Source organism: Sorex araneus, chromosome 3 (genome assembly GCF_027595985.1).
Source record: "Sorex araneus isolate mSorAra2 chromosome 3, mSorAra2.pri, whole genome shotgun sequence".
Classification (NCBI taxonomy): domain Eukaryota; kingdom Metazoa; phylum Chordata; class Mammalia; order Eulipotyphla; family Soricidae; genus Sorex; species Sorex araneus.
Window position 1 is genome coordinate 78,317,335 of NC_073304.1, and position 26,131 is coordinate 78,343,465.

A 26,131-nucleotide genomic window follows, 5' to 3' on the forward strand; every position below is an offset into this window, starting at 1 on the left:
AGAAGAATAGAGTGTCTACCTTCCATGTAAGAGTCATCAAGAAGTGGTCCGCACTGCCAGACCTGAATAACACCGCATTGCTAGGTTGAGTACCAAACTGTCAGACCTATACTGCGGGGAGTATTGCTGGCAGTGACCCCTGGGCCCACTAGAGATGTCCCTACTTTTAGAAAATAGATACAGTTGAATAAATTTATGCAGTTTATTCTTTCAGAAAACCCTGAAGGATTCTTAAAGATGTATCTAACAAAAGTAAATCAAGGGATGTGCAGTAAGGAAATGTTCTATGAAATACACTGTTTGGTTACCTTTCGCAAGATGTGAGAGATGCACTAAATACAAATCTGCTCTCGTTACAGTTTGGTCACTCACAGTTGCTTTTGAAGGTGGGTAGACTCTGGCTCCACTGAAATTAAGAGAAGTACTCTTGATAGTCAAAATACACTTTCAGGGACACACCCACTCCTAACCTCTTAATCTAAAAGTCCCTATCCCAGAGGTTGACCCTCCTTCCTGAGGACAGGACTGCATGATATACATTTCTGTTGCTCTCCAAACCCTATTACTGAGTTCCATATGTTTTAGGAACACCGTAGCTGACAATTATAAAGTATTCACCAATGTGCCAGATACATTCCTCAAAGTATATTATTTGTAATAAATTCAATCCTTACAATGATGAGGCATTATTGTCTTCATTTTACAGAAAGGGACAGCAGAGCATATGGGAGTTTATGTCTTTTTTGGGGAGTGGGGTTATCTTGGACTGCCCCGGGCTGTCTTCAGGACTTGCTCCTGGCTCTGCACTCAGGGATCTTCCCCGCCGGGCTCAAAGGACCACATGTGGTGCCGGGGATCAAGCCCAGGTCAGCGTGTGCAAAGTACCTTACCCAAGATACCCTCTCTCTGGGCCCCGAATGGATGTGTTTTTCCCAAGAGTATGTAGAGTTCAAGTACAGGCATTTTAAGATCTTTGCCCTTGTACATTTAAATGGGACTGAAGGGAAAAAAAAAAAACAACACCTCACCATGCACTATCTGCTCTGCATAGTCACAGCATAGGATTTGCCCCTTCTGGCCTAAACACTCAGGGCAGGAACTCCACCAAGCCGCCTCACTGATCAATTGAGGGTCATGACTTTTGAGTCACCTTCCCCTTCCTTGAGCTTGTTTTCCCGGCCGCGCCTCTCCACGGACACCAGGGGGCAGTGCGCGCGCGCGCGCACGGGCCCCGGCGACCCGGGAGGGGCGGAGCCAGCCGTGGGCGGAGCCACGAGGCGTCCCCGGGGGCGCTATCCCGGCGGGCCGCGCGCGCGGCCGCGTTTGAATGGCCGGGAGTGGGGCTGGGCGGCGGATCCCGGGGACGCGCGAGGCGGCCGCCGGGTGTCTTTCGTCAGCGCCAGCGCTGGGCTGCGGCGCCGCGGTACCATGAGGCGCCGGTAAGTGCCCGCCAGGCCGGGCCGGGGCTTCTCCGGGGGCCAGGCCGCACCCTGGGCCCACCTGCAGGCCCCGGGGCGGCGGCGGCGGCGGCGGCGGGGCGGCCGGGGGCGGGGCGCGGGGGCCCGGGAGGCCGCGGGCGCGGGCCGGGGCCCGGGCCCCGAGCCGGACTGACTTGGGCGGGCGGGCGGGCACCGGAGGCCGCGGCCGGGGCCCGGGCGGGGAGGGGCGTGGACTCAACGCGCTGTCAGTGACTTTGTGTTCGGGTGGAGCGGGCGGGTGCGCGGCGGGGTGAGGCACGGCCGCGGACGGCGCCGGGCCGGGGCGTGAGGACCGGTTTCCCGAGGGCCGCCGGGCGCCCTGCCTCGGACGGGGCCGCCGGGGAGCTGGGCACCGCCGACGAAGCGGAGCTGGACGGAGCTGTCTTAGGAAGAGGTGCAGCTGCCAGATCATCTTGGTGCTTCTTTTCTTTTCTTTTCTTTTCTTTTCTTTTCTTTTCTTTTCTTTTCTTTTCCTTTCTTTTTTTTTCTTTCCTTTTCCAAAGTTGTGCCAGAGCAGTTATTTCCTCTCCCCCCCCCCCCACCTTTTTCCCCCTCACTCCACTCTCGAGTATGGGGAGGACAGTCGACTGGTTTCTCGTGGCTGATCAGTTTCCTAGACCGCGCTCTTGAATATGGGGAAGGCAGCCGACTGGTTTCTTGTGGCCGATCAATTTCCTAAGCCCACAGAGGTGTCCCAGTCAAGTTTCTTTGCGGGGGGTGTGGGGGGGCAAGGGAAACTGTAACACATTCGCTCTTTTGTAACCGCAGTGTAACCCCGCAGCTGCTCCCGCGAGTAGCTGGAGCGAGTAGTATTTTCTGGTTCTGTGTTTTACGAAAAGACCAGCTTCAGGCGCGAATCCGAATTTGAGACGCCGAGGCGTTTACATTTCGTGGGTGATATTCGCGGTGGTCGGCGTTTATTTTGTTCTTCCCACTTGGTTCAGCAGTGTTCTGAGACCTTTGCTGCTGTGGAGCCCGGTTCTGTTGTTAGCTCCACCGTGACCAGGTGGCACAGACAAGCTAAGTGACTTGTGCGAGGTTACACAGTGAAGGTAATTGGCACGGAAGCTTAGTGCTGCCCTTCCGCCTCCTTTACATGTGGCTCTCTCTACTTCACAGGTCTCTTTCATTTCAGTGACTTCTCTCCACTGGGGATATAATCTATAAGTGACGTGCGTTTGTCATACAGACATTCAGAAGCCATTAAACTGCGTCCTCTGCCCTTATTAAACCGAATTTTGTGCACTGAGCAAAAATACTTGGGTAATTTAGTGAAAATGGAGTTCTTAAAGTTTCTGTTTGGTTTGGGCTTAGAGTTTTAGTTGCTTTGTTAGTGTTCAAAACAGTTTGAAGCCTATGTATTTTAAAATATGAAAACCATTATCTGTTAGTATTTCATTGTGAAAATTTATTGATACTCCTTACTGTGTAAACTCTAAGGAATCTCTCTGTGATGAGAAAAAGGGCTCAAAAGCAAAAATCACTTAATGTTTATTTTGGGGCCCGAACCGGGTGCTTAGGGCTTCCTCCTGGGTCTGCCCTCAGGGATCACCGCTAGCAGGCTCAGGGGACCATATGGAGTTCCAGGAATCAGACCTTAGTGGGATGCATGCATCTTACCATTTGAACTATTACCTGGGCCTCAGTAAGTTCATATTTTTTTTAGAACAGTAATGCATTTAGATTTCACTCATTAGTTACTAAGCTTTTTCTTTTCTCCCCTCTCCCCCCCCCTTTTTTTTTTCCTGGTTGGTGGATGAATGTTCCTAAGCAGTGCTCAGGCTGTTGGGAGGCCATTCCCTGCAGTTCTGGGCCTTGGGTTTTGGGAACCTCAGGACCACACCAGGTGGCAATGGGAGATCTCTAAGGTTACACCCAGTGATGCCTGGGTGGAGTGGGGTGGGAAGGCTGAGATGCTGGGGATCAAAAAGGGGGTCTGCACTGGTACTAATCTCCCCAGACTCAGTTATTAAGCTTTTGATCACCTCTGTGTCCAGCACAGTCAGGCCTACTTGTCTATACCAGAGAAATATAGCAAAGAAACAAACTTCTTAGATGTGATGAAAACTATGGTGGTTTCTATATGGAGTGAAAAAGGGAAAGGGATGGAAGGAATCTTTTGGGTAGTGTGATGGCACTGAAACTTTGCTAGAGGACGTGATGACAGATCCATATTCCCAGAGGTGTGAAATAACATCTTTGAAAATCCGTATTGTTAGGGCGAGAGAGATGGTACAACAGGTAGGGCTCTTGCCTTGCATGCAGCAGACCCAGGTTTAATCCCTACCACTCCATATGGTCCCCTGTGCCCACTAGGAATGATCCTTTTTTTTTTTTAAATTTTATTGAATCACTATGAGATAGTTACAAGCTTTCATGTTTGGGTTACAATCACACAATGATCAAATACCCATCCCTCCACCAGTGCACATTCCCCACCACCAATATCCCGGGTATACCCCCCCTTTTCCCACCCTCCCCCTGCCTCCATGGCAGACAATATTCCCCATACTCTATGTACTTTTGGGCATTATGACTTGCAACACAGACACTGAGAGGTCATCATGTTTGGTCCATTATCTACTTTCAGCACACATCTCCCATCCCAACTGATTCCTCCAGCCATCATTTTCTTAGTGATCCCTTCTTTATAGGAATGATCCTTGAGTGAGAAGTTACCTTGAGTGGTGAGGTATGCCCAAAAAGAAAAAAAAATATATGTGTATGTCTAATGTATACCAAAGAGGCGGAAGAACCTGGCAAGCTCCCTGTGGCGTATTTGATTTGCCAAATACAGTAACAATAAAAGGTCTCATTCCCTTGACCCTGAAAAGAGCCTCCAATCATTGGAAAAATGAGTAAGGAGAGGCTGCTAAAATCCCAGGACTGGGACACATGTAGATGTTACTGGCGCCCGCTCGAGTAAATTGATGAACAGCGGGACGACAGTGATACAGTGATACCAGAGAGAGAGAGAGAGAGAGAGAGAGAGAGAGAGAGAGAGAGAGAGAGAGAGAGGCAGCCAGACAGACAGACAGACAGACAGACACAGACACAGGCCTTGGGAGGGTAATTCAGTTTGGAATGTGAGATTAACAATGAAAGTATACATCAATGCTTCTCAACAGGGGTACATGTGGGGTCCCAGGATGTTCCAATAGCAGGCCTGGGAGGGCCACAGGAAGGAAATTGTGTTGTAAGGGGGCATAGAAAATGCTTGAGAAATGCTGGACTACATGATACTCCTTATTCAGTTGATAATTGAAAGGATCAATAAAGCTGCAAAGAACTGACAATTGGAGATTAGATGTAGGGCAGTGAATTGAAGTGGGGATGGGCAATATATTTTATTATTACTATGTTATTTTTCAGATCATACCTGATGGTGCTCAGGGTTTACTACTGGCTCTATCAGGGATCACCCCTGGCAGAACTCAGGGGACTATGTAGGGTGCCAGGGCTCTAACCCAGGTTGGCCACATGGAAGGCAGGTGACCTGTCCACTGTACTAACCCTGGCCCCAGGAATGGGCAATGTAAATGGAGAAACAAAATGTTTTAAAAACTTGGAACTGAGAATGGAAATGATTATTTCCTTTTGAGGCTACTCCTGGCTTTGTGCTCAGGAGACTATCTGTTGCCTATTAAATATGAACTCTAGTCCTTGGCGCTATCTCCTTGGCCTGAAATGGTTTTTAAAATTTATTATTATTGTGTTTTTGTTGTTGGAGGCCATATGTGGACATTTTCAGAGGCTGCTTCCAGCTTAGTGCTTAGGGAAGTGACTCTCAGAGGTGCTTGGAGGACCTTGTGGTGCCCAGGATTGAACCTGGGCCCCCTGCATGCGAGCATACACTCAGCCCATAAAACTATCTCCAACTCTGAAAATGGTTTTCTAGGGAGCAGCAAGTCTGTTAAAAAGGCCCTACTGAGAAAAAATAAGACTATGTGGGCAAGATTGTGACTCTGTGAGATGTGTTAAAGTTTAGGATTAACTGTTACACAGAGATGGAGGGACAGATTGGGCTCTCGTGTTGGGAAGCAGGAGGCCTAAATTCAGTCTCTTGGAACAATGTGGTCTCCCTGAGCACAGGGCCCTGAGTTCTCTCAAGCACCACCAGGTGTAGACCTCAAATAAAAAGGACCAAAACAAACAAAAAAGGCAGGTTTTATGTGTATTAGCAGAAAACAATATGATTTAGGAGGATTTAAACTTTTTTTGGGGGGGGATGGCCACATCCAGTGATACTCATGGGTCATTTGTTTTTATGCTCTCAGGAATCTCTCCTGGTGGTACTTGGGGGAACCATAAGGGATGCTGGAGGTCGAATTCAGGTTGGCCTTGTGCACAGTGTTCTACTGCTGTACTTTCTGTCAGCACCCCTGGGAAGTTTAAATCTTAAATTGATTTCATCTTAAGCAGTTTAGCCCACTCCTGCATTTATTTGACTTTGTCACAACTGGGAGTGGGGGAGTAAGGGAGGTGGTATTGTGTCAGCCTAAATAGGGCAGCTCCACAGAAACTAGTACAGTGGGAAGGGCATGAGCCTTGTATGTGGCCGACCCAAGTTCGATCCTTGGCATCCCATATGGTCCCCCAAGCACTGCCAGGAGTAATTACTGAAGCAGAGCCAGGAGTAACCCTTGAGCATTGCTGGGTGTGACCCAAAAAGACCAAAAAAAAAAAAAAAAAGTGCCTCAAATGTCAGTGTTCTGAGGTTGAGAAACTGATTTGGCTTTTGTTCACTTTTTGATGCTGGGAATTGAACCAAGGACCTCACTTCTGAGCTGCAGTATTCCTGGCCAAGGCTAACCCTATTTTAAGTTGACTTTTAGCCAGCCTTCTGCTTTCATGAGCTGTGGAATGATAATCTGCAGCACATGAAATTATACTTTGACTTCAAGTATGAATAATGAATTTTAGTAGCCTGAGTCCAAACAATATTAAAGTTGGGGAGAAGATGACTCTGAGACTTGAGAAGAAGGCTCTTGGTTGGAGTCGTGGGGCCTTGAAGGGGTAAGCTGTAAAGAGAGAGGAAGGGAACAGCGAGAGTAGGCAAATCACAGCAAAGTAAAATAATTATTTAACTTATGTTTTCTAAGTTTTAAAATAATGCATATTCATCACAGGAAATTCAGGAATTGGAATAAAAGTGAAAAAAACCAAACCATTTTAACTCCTCCCTCCTCCCCCTAAGCAGAAAGAATAGTTGCTAACATTGTCATGTAGTGGTTCCTTTCATATCTTTTTTTATGCTGATAACTAATTTTCTTTTTTTTCAAATGAAACCAGTATTGTACATTTTTCTCCCTGTGAGTGGGTTCTTATTTTCTGACAGTGTGTCATTGCCCATTCTTTGAAAAATGTCATTTTTAATGGTCATAGTTGTCTTTGTGTGTATGTGTGTGTGGTTCTTTGAAACTGGGAATTTTGCTTTTTATTCTAGACATATTTTGGAGGAGGAAATATTAGACCATGCTGACTAATTAACCCCTCAGAGAACAATGGAGATAATGTACATGGTACCTCCCAGGTTTTAATCTGGGAAGCTAAAAGAATGGTGGAGCTACTGAGTTAAATTGGGATTCTTGGAATAATTTTCACCTTAGGTATGTAAACTACCATTCACAGAGACACACAATGAAATTTTAATGAAGGACCTTGAAACCTGTCAATTTACATTCTTTCTTAAATTCCTGGTAATTAGTCTTCCTTTGATTTTTTTTCATTTTTTTGACGTTTTGTTTGTAGTACTAAGCTTTTGTTTATTTTTTAGTTCATATCAAGTCTTTCTTATTCTGGAAATTAAAAAAGAATATTTTTGATTAGAGTACTAAATAAGGCTCAAGTTTGTTGATTGTGAATCTTGATTTTGAGAGATTAAAAGACGTGCTTGTTTTGGGGCAACACATTGCAGTGCTCAGAAGGAGTTGTCCTGACTCTGCTTTGAAGTTGTTCCTGACTGCTTGGGAGATATAGTGCTGGGGATCAAACCTGGGCCTCCCACGTGCAAAGCATGTACTCCAGCCTATCAAGCTGTCTTTCCCTTTATCTTTTTAAAGTTTATATATTATTACAGCTTATAAACAAGAGATGAATAATATTCTTTAAAAAAATTTTTTTAACTGAATCACTGTGAGATACAGTTACAAAGTTGTTCATGATTGCATTTCAATCATACCATGTTCCAGCACCCATCTCTTCAGTGTATGTTTCCTACCTTTGGTATCCCCAGTTTTCCTCTCCTACCCGCCATCCAGCCTGCCTCTGTGGCAGACATTTTTCTTCTCTCTCTCTTTTTTTTTGGGCACTGTGGTTTGTAGTACTGTTACTGAAAGGTTATCATATATATTACTTTACCTTCTTTCAGTTTGTCCAGAGTGATCCTTTTTTTTTTTTTTTCTTTTTGGGTCACACCCGGCAATGCACAGGGGTCATTCCTGGCTCATGCACTCAGGAATTATCCCTGGCGGTGCCCAGGGGACCATATGGGATGCTGGGATTCGAACTCGGGTCGGCTGCATGCAAGGCAAACGCCCCACCCGATGTGCCATCACTCCAGCCCCCCAGAGTGATCTTTTTTTTTTCTTTTTGGGTCACACCCAGTGATGCTCAGGGGTTACTCCTGGCTCTGCACTCAGGAATTACTCCTAGCGGTGCTCGGGGGACCAGATGGGATGCTGGGGAATCGAACCACGGTCGGCTGCGTGCAAGGCAAATGCCCTACCCACTGTGCTATTGCTCCAGCCCCCAGAGTGATCATTTTCAATTATCATTGCCATAGTGATCCCTTCTCTTTCCTAACTGCACTCCCACCAGCATCCTCCACTCTTTGTGGCAAGCTTCCTATCATGGACCGGTCTTCCTGGCCCTCATTTCTACTGTCTTTGAGTATTATTCTCATACTATTTTTTTATCCCTCAAATGAGGACGATCATTCTATGTCTGTCCCACTCCATCTGGTTCATTTCAGTGAGCGTGATACTCTCTGTGTACATTCACGTGTAAGCAGATTTCACTACTTCATTTTTTTTCTAATGACTGTGTAATATTCCGTTGTACCGTAGTTTCTTTTCTTCCCTTTTCTTTCTTTCTTTTTTTTTTCTTTCTCTTTTTGGGTCACACTTGGCGATGCTCAGGAATAACTCCTGGCGGTGCTCACCATATGGGATGCTAGGGGTCAAATCCAGGTCAGCCTCATGCAAGGCAAATGCCCTCCCCGTTATAGTATTGCTCCAGCCCTCTTTTCTTTTTCTTGTTCTTTTTTTTTTTTTGCGTATCATAGTTTCTTTATCTAGTTATTTATTCTCTAGCACTTGAGTTGTTTCCAAATCCTGATATTTCTGAGTAGTGCTGCAATGAACATGAAGTGCAAGTGGTTTTTCTGCATTATATTTTTGGGCCATAGGGCATATTTCCCAGGAGTGGTATTGCTGGGATATATGGAATCTCAATTTCTAGTTTTTGAGAAATGTTCATGTTTTTTCCAAAAAGGCTGGACCAGTCAGCATTTCCATCAGCAGTGAATGAGAGTTCCTTTCTCCCTCATCTGCACCAGCACTGGTTGTTCTTGTTCTTTTTGATGTGTGCCAGGCTCTGTGGCATGAGATGATATCTCATTGTTGTTTTGATTTACATGTCTCTAATGATAAGTGATATAGAGCATTTTATTATGTGCCTTTTGGCCATTTGTATTTATTTTTAGAGGAAGTTTCTGTTCTTCTCTTCTCCCCATTTTTTTTTTTCTTTTTGGGTCACACCTGGCGATGCACAGGGGTTACTCCTGGCTCATGCACTCAGGAATCACTCCTGGAAGTGCTCAGGGGACCATATGGGATGCTGGGAATCGAACCCGGGTCGACCGCGTGCAAGGCAAATGCCCTACCCGCTGTGCTATCACTCCAGCCCTCTTCTCCCCATTTTTTGATGGGAGTGGATTTTTTTTATCTTGTGAAGTTCTACCAGTGCCTTTTATATCTTGGATATTAATCCCTTATCAGGTGGGTGTTGAGTAAATAATTTTTCCCATTCCATGGTCTTTGTATCCTGGTCTTTGTTGAGTATAGAAACCTCTTAGTTTAATATAATCCCATTTGTATATATTTGTTTCCACTTTCTTGGTCAGTGGAGTTTCAATCCTGAAGATGCCTTTAGCTTCAATGTCATGGAGGGTTCTGCGTACATTTTCCTCTGTGTAGCTAATGGATTCAGGTCTGATATCAAGATCTTTAATCCATTTTGATTTGACTTTTGTGCATTGTGTTAGGAAGAGATCTGTATTTATTTATTTATTTATTTATTTATTTTGCATATAGCTAACCAGTTTTCCCAGCAGTACTTGTTGAAAAGGCTTTCCTTGCTCCAGTTCATATTTTTTCCTTCCTTTATTGATGATTAACTGATCATATACCTGAAGGCCTGTCTTAGGATATTCACCTCTATTCCATTGATGTAAGGGTCTCTCTCTATTCCAGTACCATACTGTTTTAGTTACTACTACTTGCACTATAGTTTGAAGTTGGGTAAAGTGATGCCTCCCATCTTCTTTATCAGGGATTGCTTTAGCTATTCAGGGAGGGGATAGGGGGTGGACTGTTATTCTTTTAGGAAAGAGGAGGAATTATATTTAAAAAAATGTTTGTCCAGAAGTCAGGTATGTGGATTAGTGGTAGAATGCCTGCCTTGCCTGTTCATGGGCCTGCGTTTCATCTCTGACACCCTGTCCTCGCCCTCCTCCCCCCCAAAAAATGCTTGCCCAATGGTGGGATGTCTCATAGCATATCAATATAACAGTCAATATTGCATTTGGCTGTTACAATTTTTATATTTATTGATCTATCAACTAATATTTTCTGTAGAATATATTTAAGAGAGGGCTGAAGAGAGAGCACAGTGAGCACTACTCATCAGTTGTAAAAACTTTTAAATACCAGAAGGAGTTACATTATTATTATTATTATTATTATTATTATATATTTTTTGGTTTTTTTGGGTCACACCCGGCGATGCACAGGGGTTACTCCTGGCTTTTGCACTCAGGAATTACTCCTGACGGTGCTCGGGAGACCACATTGGATGCTGGGATTCGAATCCGGGTTGGCCACATGCAAGGCAAGCGTCCTACCCAATGTGCTATTGCTCCAACCCCAGAAGTTACATTAGTATCTATGTATGTAGATTTGTTTGTTTTTGGAACGTACCCATCAGTGCTCAGGGTTACTCCTGGCTCTGGCTCAGGGATTACTTAGGGTACCAGGGATTGAACTTGTGCCACATGCAAGACAAATACCGTCACCCCTATACGCAGTTTTTTAATTCTCTAAAATGGGTATACAAAGGCACGTTTTTTGTTTTGTTTTGGGGCCATACCCAGTGGTGTTGGCTCTGTGTGCAGAAATCATTACTGGCAGTGTTCGGGGACTGTCTGGGGTGCCCAGGATCTAACCCTGCTTGGCTAAGTGTAAGGCAAGACCCCTACCTGTTGTACTATCTCTCCAGCCCCCAAAACACATTTTTGACACATGTCATATATGATGTAATTAAAATGAACATTTTGATAGAATTAATCAGAAATATCAGGGGGAAGGAGCAAAAGAATTGTAAAGGAGAGAAGGAGAGCTAGTTTGAAAACTTTACGAAAAATTGATGTGGCTGAATTATGACTAAATGAAAGAATGTGGAAAAAAGACTACGTGGGAGGTAGAGAGAAGTCAGTTTCTAATAGTTATTATAAGGGATTTGTATTTTAATTGAGAATATCACTTCTATGGTAAAATAAGTTTTCATTTCATTTACACTCATGCAGAACAACTATAAAATAGAAAATAGATAAGCCAAGCTCCAAAACTGTATCAACTATTTGAAGTGTTTGGAATATGCAGAACCCCACAGACAGATTTAGGAAGGATTTTGAGATGTTAAGATTTAAAACAGAGGGGCTGGAGAGATAGTACAGTGGGTAAGCATTTGCCTTAAACAGAGCTGGCCCAGTTTTGGTCCCCAGCACCATGCATGTCCCTTGAATCTTTCCAGGAGTGATCTCTGAGCACAGCTGGGTGTGGCCCAAACTCCATCCCTTCCCCAACAACCCCAAAAAGGAAAAGTGGTATAGACTGGGCTTTTTATTTTACAGTTTTTGGACCAAGGGTAGACACATTTTTCTCATTGAGTGACTGAAATTCTGACTAAACACTTGACATCTTTCTGGCCTTTGGAAATCATAAGAGTTTGAGTCAATAGAGCAACTAAAAATTTAAAGTACTTCAGTAATATAGAAGGTCAGTAAACAAGATGGGGGGGAGTAATAACAAGTTTATTATGTGAAATATGCCTAAATAGCTTAGTTGCATAAATTATAAATGCACAAGTCAGAGTCAAAGCATATCAATAAAAATTCAAAGAACTAACCATTAATTTGAACTGATATCCAAGAGAGACTTTGCAATGTGACTCTAACCAAAATAAAAGCAGAAAAATAAAAAGCAACAGTTTTTAGAGGAGTAAAATAGAATCTCTAGACTCAGAAGAATAGAATACATTAAATATATGGCTTTTGAGAAAATTAATATAAATATATTACTACCAACAAATAATAAATGTACTAATAGTAAGTGGGCTGGAGCGATAGCGCAGTGGATGGGGCGTTTGCCTTGCACAAGGCCAATCTGGGTTTGATTCCTTCGCCCCTCTCGAAGAGCCCAGCAAGCTACTAAGAGTATCCTGCCCGCACGGCAGAGCCTGGCAAGCTCCCCATGGCGTATTCGATATGCCAAAAACACTAACAACAAGTCTCACAATGGAGACGTTACTGGTGCCCGCTCGAGCAAATTGATGAGCAATGGGATGACAGTGATACAGTGATACAGAATAACTAATATAAATGCATATGAATTTATAAATGCATATGAGTAGTAACTAATGAATACAAATGCATATGAAATCTCAACAGAGAAATATGATCGATCTATTTTAAATTGAAGAACCAGATACAGATTTTATAACTGAAGTATATACTTTTTTTTAAGAATTTATACAATTTTATTTATTTTTTTTTATTAGTGAATCACCGTGAGGGTACAGTTACAGATTTACATATTTTCGTGCTTGTGTTTCAGTCATACAATGTTTGAGTACCTATCCCTCTACCAGTGCCCATTCTCCACCACTGATGATCCCAGTACCCTTCCCACCCCCCATCCTGTCCCCCTCCCCCACCCTGCCTCTGTGGCAGGGCATTCCTTTTTGTTCTCTCTTCTTTTGGGTGTTGTGGTTTGCAGTAGAGGTATTGAGTGGTCATTGTGTTCAATCTCTTTTCAGTACGTATCTCCCATCCTGACCTAGTCCTCCGACCACACTTTACTTGGTGTTCCCTTTCTCTATCTGATCTGCCTTTTTTCCCAGCACGTGAGGCCGGCTTCCAAGCCATGGAGCTAACCTCCTGGTACTTATCTTTACTATTCTTGGGTGTTAGTCTCCCATTCTGTTATTTTATATTCCACAGACGAATGCAATCTTTGTATGTCTGTCTCTCTCTTTCTGACTCATGAAATATATACTTTTGAAGTTTAAAATAATCTGAACTTAATAGAATGGAGATAATAAGAAAAGAATTCATGAACTTGAAAATAGTCCACGTTCTTTTTATTCTCTCCCATACATTTTTTAAAGATAACTTGCTACTTCCAAGCGGGGTCAGGAGTGGGATGGGGGTTTCTTTTCCTTAAAGTTTTTTATTATTAGAGGGTTGATTTAATGATAATGAGGTCCTTTAATTCTTGTTAGTCTGAAAAACTTTTCATTCTTTCTTAAAATCTGAGTATTACTCTGACTGACTAGAGTATTCTTGGTAGGAGGTCAAAGGCCTTTTCTCTTCAGCACTTTGTATATAATTTTCTGCTCCATTTTGACTTGTAGAGTTTTATTGAGAAACCTGACAATTTTATAGATGACTTTGATTTTTCTCTTGCTGCCTTTAGGATTTTCTCTTCTTGTTGACTTTTGCCATTTTAATTTTAATATATTTTAGAATGCATCTGTTGGATTTATTTTGTTTGGAACTTTTTTGAGTTTCCTGGGTCTGGTTGTCTAAGGCCCTTTTTAGCTGGACTCACCTGGTATGCTTAGGGGTAACTCCTCATGGTGTTGGAGTAACATGCATTGCTAAGGATCAAACCAGGGCCTTTACTCATTGGACTCCCCCCCTCCCAACACACACACACACACACACACACACACACACACACATACACACACACACTCTTTTTATGCTTTCTCTTGAAGTTCTCTTCCATTGGTCTCTGCTTGCAGAGTTCTGATGTCTTAGGAGTTCTTCCTCAGTGTTGTCTGGGGCCACCACTGTGGCCTCTATCTCCATATTACGTCTATGTGTACTGCTCCACAGGACCTGGGCAGGGATAAGGGGCTTATGTTTGAGTGGCCTGGTGACTGCTCAGAAATTTGCAGTCACGAGGTATTTGGGCCCTACTGTAGCTGGAAATTTGAGAAGGTCTGAGTGGCGACCAGAATTTATAGTCACAGATATCTGGCACTGATTATATCAAAGGTGAAGGAGGCCTGGGAACAATTGGGGGATTCAGAGTTGTGGTATTTCATGCTGACTGTGGCATTGACTTCATGGGGCCAAAAATTATGAATTTGCTTGATTTGAGTTTTTGGATCATAACAACAGTGCACAGGGCCTACTCAGTCAGGTGCGGGGGGTCCCTTCTTAGTGCTGCTCAGGGGGTTCATGTGGTGTCTCACAAGGGTGCATAATCGCAAGTGCTCAGGAGTGCATTATGACCTGGGAGTCAAGGTTGGATGTGTTCAGCAGCTTCACAAGTTCCAATGGCTTGGGTGGTGATCAGGAGTTCGAGTTTACTGGACCCTGACATCCAGTACCATGGTAGGGCAGCAGAGACTTTGTGGTGGCTGGGGAACCTCTTCCCTGGGCGAGTTTAGAAGGAGGGGAGGGACTCCGTTCCATCTGCTGACAGACTGTGCACTGTGGGTCTAGCATAGCAGGCAGTGGGCCTCTTGCTGACTGCCTAAACTTCATGTGGTCGGCAGGCTTGGTCCTTCTCTCCCCTCTCCTCCCCTCCCCTCTCATCCTCTCTCCTCCCCTCCCCTCTTTTCTCTCTCCCTCTTTTCCTTTTCCCACACCTGGAAGTGGATGTGTGTGGTGCCAGGGATCAAATTGGGGTCACCCATGTGCAAGGCAAGTGGCCTCACCTTTGTTCTCTCTCTTTGGCCCCAGGGTGCTTTCTGCCTTTGGGGCTGAGTTGTGCTTGCTAGCACTCACATGGCAAGGGCTAGTTTTTCTGCTAGTAGTGAGATCTCTGGATAATTGTTTCTTAGCTAGTTGCTATCTGTGCTATTTTCCCCACCCCTAGCTATTTGCTAGGGGTGGGGAAAACTCTCAGGGATTTGACCTTAGGGTCTCTTACTGTGTGAGTGCCATCAAATATGGCATCCATCAGTGCTGTTATCAGCAAGGTTGTGAGAGGTCAACAGGAAGGCTCATGCCAGTGATTCAACCCCTGTTTTTACCCCTAGTCTCATTCCAACTCTAAGTACAGTTTACTTGATTGGGGTGTTGGGTGTTTGATGCAGCCCCCTCCCTCTTCCTGTCCAATTGAGTTAAGTTCCACTCCTTAGAAATTGCTTCCTGGTAAGAGTTTGTTGCCCCATAATGGGGTTTCTTTCTTATTGGGACATCTCTCTGTCTCCAGATCCATCAAAAAGAGTGCTGTCATTTTGTCCTTTGCTGTGGAGACTTTGTTCATTGTGTTTCAGACCAGTTTCTATGTAGATTAATCCAATTTTTGGTGTAGATTTGCTATGTTTGTGGGAGCAGATTCAGCCATCTTGCTCCCAACCCCTTCCATAGAAATTATTTTACCTTGAGTAAGTCATCTCTCTATGACTTACTTAGTGTTCACATGTTAGACACTTCATGAGTATTCATTATGGCATCACTTCTCACTGCCATACTCTTATTAAAACAAGCAACATGGTGTTTTATTGGAAGGACAATAACACTGGACGTCACCATTTGAAGCCTGGTTCTTCTATTAATAAGTGCCCTTGAGCAAATACTTTAATATTTGTGTTTAATAGTTTGTTTGTGTGTGTGTTTGTGTGTGTGCGTGAGACACACACACACACACACACAGAGAGAGAGAGAGAGAGAGAGAGAGAGAGAGAGAGAGAGAGAGAGAGAGAGAGAGAGAGAGAGAGATGACAGGAGATGACAGGGATTGAACTCCAGGCCCTACATATGCAAGGCAAGTGCTCTACTGCTGAGTCACATCCCAGGCTCTTTTATTTTACTCATTTATTTTGGTTTTTGGACCATACCTGGTTCTGCTCAAGGCTTATTCGTGGCTATGCCCTCAGGGATCACTCCTGGCAGGCTCCTGGGACCAAAAGGAGCCAGGGATCAAATCCATGTCTGCGTGTGTAAGGCAAGAGCACTACCCATTTAAGCACTATTGCTTCAGTCCCCCAGGCCCATTTTTTAAAAAACGAGTTTGGTTTTTTGGATCATACTCAGGGGCTATTCAATGAGGTACTGGGGGTCCCTCCTTGATGGTGCTCAGGGGACCATGTAGTGCCAGGGATCAGACCTTTTGAGATGGAGATATTAATCTTTTTTTGGGGAGAGGCAGGGTAAGGGGTCTCCCAGTGGTGCTCAGACTCTGGGGTCCCTTTCAGCAATTCTCAGTCAGCCAGCATTGTGGTTCAAGATTAGGTTGTGAGAATGTGCTGTTGCTTGAGCCTTGCAGTACAATGTATTACTGACCACCATGGTGGTGCTTGGGGAACTCCACTGCATTCAGTGTTACTTGGTGGCCATGTAGTAGCCATGCAACCTTGACTCCTGCACCATCTCTCTGGCCTTTGATTTTTTGTTTGTTTGGGGGCCATACCTGGTGATGTTCAGGGCTTATCCCTGGCACCCTAAATTTAGGAATTACTCTTGGTGGTATTGGGGGGGAAACCATATGGGGTGCTAAGGATCAAACCCGGATTGGTTGCTTAGAGAGTATTTCCCTTTCCACTGTCCTATCTCTCTGATCTCTCAATTTATAAATTTATTTTTACATTGTGATCACTGAGGATTGCTTACACTTGATTGTGGTACTTTCTGGGAGTTATTAATATGCATGTCAGGGGCTTATATATACCTGGTAGTTCCTACATGGGTATCTTTCTCTCTCTTGCGCTCTCTCTCTCTCTCTCTCTCTCTCTCTCTCTCTTGCGCTCTCTCTCTCTCTCTCTCTCTCTCTCTCTCTCATTTTGGTGCAACAGGGATTGCTGCTCTGTTGTGGTGCCAGTGATTCCTGAGAGCAGAGTTGCCAGGACCAGCCATGCTCAGAGCATATAGGCTGCACTGGGGATCGAGCTCATGACCTCAGGCTTGAAAGACAGGTCCTTTTACAACTAAGATATCACTGGTCCCAAATTCCTTAATCTTAACAGTAAATCGAAATTATTCCAAGCTCCCTTCAAGCTCTAGGAGTCTGAATCTATGAAGTATTTATTTCACAGAGAGAATTACTTCTTTTTTGTTGTTGTTGTTGTTGTTTCTTTCTTGGTTTGGGGGCCATACCCAATGGTGCATGGCTCAGGGATCATTCCTGAGAATTGTATGGAGTGCCAGGGTTTGAACCTGAGCCAGCACATGCAAGGGAAACATCATCTAGCTCCAACATAGGGAGTTGCTTCTGAGAACACTCTTAGTCTTTCAGATCCCAGTGAGAATTAATCATAGATGACTTCTCCCAAAGGAGTTTATAAAAGTTACTCATATTACTGCTGAGAGCAATCCCTGACCACCAAGCTGGGAATAGTCCCAAGGACTGAATGTGACCCAAAACCGAAACAAACAAGCAAAAACCCCAACATGTACTCATATAATAAAATTGGGAATTGGGGGAGCAATCGTACAGGAAGGCAGGGTTAATGTGTGTGTGTGTGTGTGTGTGTGTGTGTGTGTGTGTGTGTGTGTGTGTGTGTGTTGGGTGGGGGGGGTGGTTTGGGTCATACCCGACAATGCTCAGGGGTTACTCTTGGTTCTGCACTCAGGGCACTCTGTGTGGGATACTGGGGATTGAACCCAGGTCTTTCACATGTAAGGCAAATGCCTTACCCATGATACTATCTCTCCAGCCTAGGAATCATTCCTTGTTTCATTCATTGGAGCTTCCCAATGTTAAAAATGGTAATTAGCTCATAACATATACTGCTTTGGGTGGGAGAGTAGGTGGGGTGAGGTTGGGCTGCACCTTGGAGTGCTCGGGGCTCCTCCCAGCTTGGTGCTGAGAACTGCTCCTGGCAGTATTTGGGGAATTGGGCCAAGTGCCAGGGATCAAACCCTGGCCTTCTTCATGCAGTTCATGCCTTTCAGTCCTTAAGCTATGTCTCAGGTCCATTTTCAAGAGTAGTATTAAAGAGAATGTGTATAAAGCCATGATACAAAAGTGTTTATCACTCGTATGAATCCTGTACAAAGCATTTTAATAAGTATGTTTTCTATAAAGTAAAATTCCCATCTTTCTGGGGGTGGAGAGATAGTGCAGTGGGTAAGGTGCTTGCCTTGCACGCAGCTTACCTGGATTCAATCACCAGCACCACCTATACTCCCCTGAACACTGTTAGGGGTGATATCTTAGCACAGGGCCAGGAGTAGCCCTGAGCCCACACAAACCCCAAATTTCCATGGCTTAAAATAATAAAGTTTATTTTCTTTCAGTTCATACTATATTTGAGGTTTTTTTTCTTTCTTTTAAACTTTAGTTCTGAGTACAATGGGTAGGGCATTTGCCTTGCACGAGGCCTATCAGGTTAGATTTCTGCCATCCCATATGGTCCCCCAGGCACCGCCAGGAGTAATTCCTGAGTGCAGAGCCAGGAGTAACCCCTGAGCACAGCAGGTGTGGCCCTCCCCCCTAATATAAATAAATAAAATTCAGTTCCTGGTTACAAGTGAATTTTCCAGGACTCTGTTCTATGTGGCTTCCTTGCTCAGGAATGGGAACAGATGGAACTTAACCTCTGATCTATTACTGTTTGCTCTGATAGAGGGCAAGTGAGAGAAATGAATCACACAATATAGCTCTTAAAAATATGTTTATATTCAGTAAACTGGAGCTATAGTACTGTGGTAGGGCATTTAACTTGCACACGGCTGACCTGGGATCAGTCCACAGCACTTCATAGTCCCCTGAGCATGGCCAGGAGTGATCCCTAAGCACAGAGCCAAGAATAATTCCTGAGCACTCCTGTGCGTGGCCCAAAAACAAAAAGATATATTCATATTTAGTTGACAGTAAAGTCAGCTGACCACATCCAGTTTCAAGATGATGGTTATGTGTAAATTTACCACGTACTTGGAAGGAAAATTGTAGTATCAGAAAAAGGTTTTAGTGTTTACTACAGTTTGGACATTTTCACCTTGCCTTTGTGTGTGTGTGTGTGTGTGTGTGTGTGTGTGTGTGTGTGTGTGTGTGTGTGTGTGTGTGTGTGAGTAAATATGGGGCACAGTCATACTTAGGGACAACTCTTAGCAGTGCCAGGGATCAAACCCAGATTTGCTGCATGAAAGGCAAAAAAGGCTTATTTCTCTGGTCCCCACATTGATTTTGATTTTTTGTTTGTGGCAGTGCTCAGGGGTTACTACTGACTCTGCACTCAGGAATCACTCCTGTCAGTGCTCAGGGGACCATGTGGGAAGCCAGAATAGAACCTTGGTTGGCTTTGTGCAAGGCAAATGCCTTACCCTGCTCTACTAGCTCTCCAGCTTTCTGTTGACATTTTTTGATATTTTGCAACTTCCATCATAGCTGATCATATCTTTCATGTTTGACGCATCTTTTTTTAGATAATTTCTTTCATTCAAGTGCTAATTATTGGGCATCTACAGTTAATGTGATCCTAGTCTCTAATGGCTTATACTCTAGTGGGTGCATATAATCAATACGCAAATAAACTAGTTTTATGTGGTGATAAATTTGTGGGATGGGGGCCACAGGGAAATACAAAGTATTAGAGAAGATGGCTGAAGGTAAAATTGGGATTATTGATTGGTAAGGAAAATGTCTTGGGGTGGGTGGCATTTGAGTTGAGAAGCAGAAGCCTTGTGAGTATGTGAGAAATATTTTAAGTAGAAATTATAATGGTTAGTTCACATAATGGAAGCAAGCATTGTGGTGGGAGTTCAGAAAGCTAGAGTGACCCGGGGCATTTTGGAGGAAGCCCAGTGGAGAGATAATGCTAATTGATCTAGGATGGTGGTAATGAAAATGAAGAGAAATGAACAGGTTGGGATGATACTACTAAGATCATTGTAATGATATTACAAAGAAGGTGGGTTGGATATAAGAAATTTAGAAAAAGCAGAATTAGAGATGAATCCTTTGTTTTTGGCCTGAGCAACTTGAAGGAAGGTGGTTTTGTTTTCTGGGGTAGAACAGTTGTGAGGAGCAGTTAAGATAGAGATTAGGTGAGCGCCAGACATGCAGGTGGAACTTAATGGTAGATGGTAGGAGAGAAGACTTCACAGGAAAGTACTGACACAAGCAGTTTTCTAAAAAGGAGGTTGATGAGTCAACTTGGTTAGATTCCTTGAGTCTGTGCTTAAGGGTTTACTCCTAGTTCTGTGCTTGGGCGGGCTGGAGCAATAGCACAGCGGGTAGGGTGTTTGATCCCTCCGTCTCTTGGCAAGCTACTGAGAGTATCCCACCCGCACGGCAGAGCCTGGCAAGCTACCCGTGGTGTATTCCATATGCCAAAAACAGTAACAAGTCTCACAATGGAGACGTTACTGGTGTCCGTTCGAGCAAATCGATGAATAACGGGCGACAGTGCTATAAATCTTAGGGTCATCCTAAAGCCAGTGAGTGATTTGCTCTGCTGAAGAAGGGATTGTTCCTAAGAAAAGGGATACATTTTAAAAGTCAATGTATATTCTGATTTCAGCCCAGGAAATTCTGCTTATAGCCCACTGTATAATAGATCAATGAGATGACAAGTGATACAAGTATAATAGAGACATATAGTAGTCCTCATTGGGTATTAGAGGATTAAGAATCATTGTTATTAAAGAACTATAGTGTCTTCTTATAATTTCTTCTCCCCCACCCCGCCCCGTTTTAATTCTCAAAGGGTAATATATCCTTATTTTCAAGGTCTTAGAGTATTCAGGAGTGAGCCATGTTGATTTTGGGTATTGCAAAAATTAGGCACATGTTAAAAATTGGGTAATTTAGTTCAAATTATGAAAGGAATATTAAGATTAGTTTTTATTAGCTTTCTTCGGGGGGAGGAGAGTTTGACCCACATCTGGCAGTGCTCAGAGATTCTGTGCAAAGGGATCACTCTTGGCAGTGCTCAGAAGATTAGGGGATTATATGGGGTTCCGAGGGATCAAACCCTGTTCAGCCAGGTGCAAGGCAAGTGTCCTACCCTCTGTACTGTCTATCTTGCTCCCCAAAGTATATTTATATTTCGTTTTTGTGGTAAGTTGTAACGACTATACGGGGCTGTAGGGTATATTCAGACTAACTTTTACTTTGAACCATCTTTATAATAGTTAAGAAAGAAAATTTTGCACTTTGGTTAAAATTTAGAGATACACTCACTGAGAATTATAAAATGATTTTTCTTCCTAGAGCACTGTCAGGGTGGTCCTGGTTGGTAGTTCCTGGCACCTCAGGGCCTGAGCAGCACTACATGTTTGGGTCCTGGAACTGAACCACTGGCCTCAGTTGCCAGGTAACTGGGAGTGTCTCCCTGACCCCCAAGAAAAAGAAAAAAAAAGAAAAGAAAAAAAATTAGTCTGTTAGAACAAAAATTTATTGATCTCTGTAAAATGACTTTCTAAATATCTTTGCTTTAAAATATTATTTTCAGGCTAGAGTGATAGTACAGCGGGTAGGGCGTTAGCCTTGCATGCGGTTGACCCGGGTTTGATTCCTGCGTTGACCTGGGTTCGATTCACAGCATCCCATATGGTTCCCCAAGCACTGCCAGGAGTAATTCCTGAGTGCAAAGCCAGGAGTAACCCCTGTGCACTGCTGGGTGTGACCCAAAAAGCAAAATAATAATGATAGTAATAAAATATGCTTTTCTACTTCATGGTTTAATTCAAAGAGCAAATTTTTCTTTAAGCTCTCAGTTAAATCTTCAGAGATAATTTGATGCTGATTTCTATTTATTTATTTGATGCTCAAGGCTTATTCCCAGCTCTGCACCCAGGGATCACTCCTGGTGGTGCTCAGATGACCATTAAGTCCCATTGTGCCAGGGATTTAACCTGGGTTGGTCAGGTAAAATGCCAGGCAAGTGCCATATCCATGGTACTGTATCTCTGGCCCTGTTGATGTAATATTTTTTTAATTTTTCTTTCTGTTTTCTCTCTCTTTATACTAGCCAGACATTTGTAGTGATGGTGGGAATTTTACAAGAAAGTCTAGAAGGTATTTATTTATTGTGAAGGGCAGATATTTATAGTGATGGCGGGAATTTTACAAGAAAGGTTAGGAAGTTTAACGAGGAAAGAAGTAGTAAACTAGTAGTTTTAATGTACCTATATAGAACACTACAATTGTTCTACTTTAGATTAAGTTCTACTTTTCTTGTTTGTAGATATTATAATTTTATAATTGTTTTTTGGTTCCATTTGGTCCTCAGGGCTTACATTTAGCTCTGTGCTCAGGTATCACTCCTGGTGGGACTTGGGGGACCTTATGGGCTGTTGGGGATCAAATTTGGGTCAACCGCATGCAAGGAAGGCAAGTGCTCTGCTCTCTGTATTCTCTCTCCATCCCCATGATACAACCTTTTTTAAATTGAATTTTTTATTAAGGTGTAATTGACAAATAACATTCTGTTTCAGGTGCCGAACTCGTTTATTATTTATGTACATTGCATAATGATTGCTACAATAAGTCTAGTTAATATTCATCACTATACATAGTTACAATATTTTTTCTTGTGATGAGAACTGTCAAAGATCTTTTTTCAGTAACTTTCAAATGTATAATAGAGTATTATTAAATATAGTCATCATGTTTTACATATATCTCCATGACTTTTATGAATGGAAGCATATCTTTTTGACTCGCTGTATTTTGTTTTTATGAACTTGGCTTTTTGTTGTTTTGGCTTTTTTGGCTTACTTTCTGCTTTTCAGATTCCACACATTAAATTAGATAATTTGGTACTGGCTCTTTTTCATTTCATGTAGCATAATGCCTTTACATTCCATTCATGCTGTTGCAAATGACAAGTTTTTATTTTTTAATAGCTGAATAATATTTCACTAGTATACAGTCATGCATGGCTTAACAATGGAGGTATGCTCTGAGAAATGTATTGCTAGGGAGGGGATTTCATTATTGTCAGAATGCCATAAAGAGTAATTACACAAACCTAGATGATGGGTCTGGAAGGATAGTACAGAGATAGGGTGCTTGCCTTACAAGTGGCAGACCCAGGTTTAATCCACAGTATCCCATATGGGCCCCCAAACACTGCCAGGAGTGATCCCTGAGTGCAGAGCCAGGAGTACAACCTAAGTACCGCTGACTGTGTGGCCCCTCCCCTTCCCCCCTTTCAAAAAGACCCCCAAACAACCTAGATGATATAACCATATCTACACTACCATGTAGCCCATTGGAACTACTGTTATATATGCAGTCTATCACTGACTGAAATGCTGTTAAAGGGTGCATGCCTGTATACATTTTCTTTAGACATTCATCTATCAGTGGGCACTTATATTGTTTCCATATCTTGGCTATTATTGCAGTAATGCTGCAAATGTGGGTGAATTTATCTTTTGAATTAATATTTTCTTTCTTTTAAGAACACCTAGAAGTGGGATTACTGGATAATATTTTTGTTTTGGTGGCCTTCATACTGTTTTTCATAATGGCTATATCATTTTAATATTCTTGGCCAATAGAGCACCAGAATATCTTTCCTTTCTCTACATCAACACAAGTATTTCTTCATCAACATTTATTATTTCTAATTTTTTAAAAAATTTGTTTTAGTAAAACTTTGTGATTTACAAAGATATTCATAATGGGTTTTAAACATACAATGTTCCAGCACCAGTCCTGCCACCAGTGTCAATTTCTGGCCATCAGTCTTCCCAGGTTCCCTCCCCACCCTTCCAACCCCAGTCTGCCTTTTTGGCACCCACCTTTTTAAGTTTGGTTGTTAAGTTTGGGTCTCTCATGATTTTAGTGTTGTTGATTCTGTGGTTTGGATATTTCTTGTTGTTTTTTATTTTAATATCATTTTGATGCAAATAAATCATCGTGGTTTTGATTTGTTTCCTTGGTAAGGTTAGTCATATTGAACAGCTTTTTAATATACCTATTAGTCGTTGGGATATTGGAAAAATACCTGTTCATGTTTTAGGTTTGTTTTAAAGTTTAGATTATTTTTTGAATGGATTGTATGAGTTATTTGTATACATGTATATACCCTTATAGCACTATATAGCACTGTCATCCCGTTGTTCATTGATTTGCTCAAGCAGGCACCAGTAATGTCTCTATTGTGAGACTTGTTACTGATTTTGGCGTATGGACTATCCACAAGGTAGTTTGCCAGGCTCTGCCTTGCAGGTGGGATACTCTTGGTAGCTTGCCAGACTTTCCAAGAGGGACGGAGGAATCGAACCCGGGTCGACCTCATGCAAGGCAAATGCCCTACCTGCTGTGCTATCGCTTCAATCCATTATTTTGCAGGTATTTGCTCCCCTTCATTAATTAGGTTGTCTTTTCTCTTGTTGATGATTTCCTTCACTGTGCAGAAGTTTTTTTAGTTTGATGTTGTTCCATTGTAATGTTCTTTTAGACTTTTTTCCCTTTTGTTTTATGTTCATCTACACAGACACATAACACATTTAGAAACTGGTATTAAAATTTGCTAACTCTGGGGTTGGTGAGCTAATTCAACAGGCTTGGAGAATATGCTTTGCATGGAAGAGGCCGAGTGGGTTCAATCCCAGGTACTTGACCACCACCCTTAGCTACTACCCCCAAGCGTCTAGTGAGGAGTAGCCAGGTATGGCTCCAAATCAAAACAAAACCAACAACAAGCAAAAATGTTGCTCATACCATGAATCATGTTTTAAAGGTAATTTGCTGCATTAGTGATGTATAACTTAATAATAGCTAACATGTATAGTGCATGACCAGGCGCCAGACATTGTGATAAGTGGATTATCTTATTTAATCGTCACAGCACGATTCTAAAAATAGGAGGTTAATAAGTGTCTTGACCAAGATCACATGACCAATAAGTGGTTAAAGCATAAGTCAAATCCAGGAGATCTGACTTCAAACTTGTTTCCCTATTAGACCTTACTGCCTAGTCCTTTGTTTGATCTTTTGTTGCTGTTACTTTTATTTTGGGGCCACTCCTGGCTGTATTCAGAGTTTACTCCTGGCTCTGAACTCAGAGATAATTCCTGGCAGGCCTGGGGCTCCTCATAAAATGCCAGGGATTGAGCCCATGTTGGTAATATGCAAGGCAAGTTCTTTACCCACTGTAGTATTGCTCCAGGACACTTGAAAAGAAAAAGACATGTCCTGGAGATACAGCAGAAAGCCCTAGAGTGTTTGCCTTAAGTGCTTGAGATCCTGAGTTTGATTCTTGCGTTGTACGGCTGAGCCCGGCGTTGAACCATCGACCTGGTTGGCCAGTATTGCTGGAAGTGGTCCTGGATCCCTGGATAGTGTTTGGGATAGCCCCCAAAATCAAAAGGCATAACGATAGTACCATTCAAGTAGAAGTAATTAGTAATTCCTTACATTCCTACATGCTGATTGAAATGTAAAATGATACAACTTTTAAAAGTTTGGCCATTTTTTTTCTTTTTTTTTTTTTAATTCTTTTATTGATTCACCATGTGGAAAGTTACAAAGCTTTCAGGTTGAAGTCTCAGTTATACAGTGCTCAAACACCCATCCCTTCACCAGTGCACATATTCCACCACCAAGAATCACGATATACCTCCCCCCTTCCCCCTACCTCCCCAGCCCCCCACCCCGCATGTGTAACTGGTAAATTTCACTTTACTTTCACTTTACTTTGATTACATTCAATATTTAAACAAAAAAAATTCGCTATTATTGATTTGGAGTTTCTCCCCCCTAAAGTCGATCTGCTGAAAAGAAAGCATTTGGTAATTTGTTTTCCATTGCTGAGAATGAAGAGATATGAGGTCAGGAGGCCGCACTAGCAGCAGCATAGTTTTGGATTTCTGTATTTTAGTAACTAGGTCCAGAGAAATATCTGCCAGGAATCGCAACATTGTAAACTTGTACCTCTCAGCTACTTTATATTCCACATATGAATGCGATCTTTCTATGTCTGTCTCTTTCTTTCTGACTCATTTCACTCAGCATGATGCTTTCCATGTTGATCCACTTATATGCAAATTTCATGACTTCATGTTTTCTGACAGCTACGTAGTATTCCATTGTGTAAATATACCAGAGTTTCTTTAGCCAATCATCTGTTTTCGGGCACTCTGGTTTTTTCCATATTGTGGCTATTGTAAACAGAGCGGCAATGAACATGAAAATGCAGATGTCATCTCTACTATACCTTTTTGCCTCTCCAGGATA

The 26,131-nt window shown here is 42.9% G+C and overlaps 1 protein-coding gene across 1 annotated transcript in view; it reads left to right on the top strand.

The window, feature by feature from the left end:
* The first annotated feature begins 1,312 nt into the window (after positions 1 to 1,312).
* The window catches only part of KATNBL1 (katanin regulatory subunit B1 like 1), a 66,982-nt gene continuing 42,163 nt past the window's right edge, over positions 1,313 to 26,131 (top strand). Inside the window, exon 1 of the mRNA XM_004609537.2 lies at positions 1,313 to 1,439. The gene's annotated coding sequence lies outside the window, so the exon portion shown is untranslated. The remainder of the gene's footprint in view (positions 1,440 to 26,131) is intronic.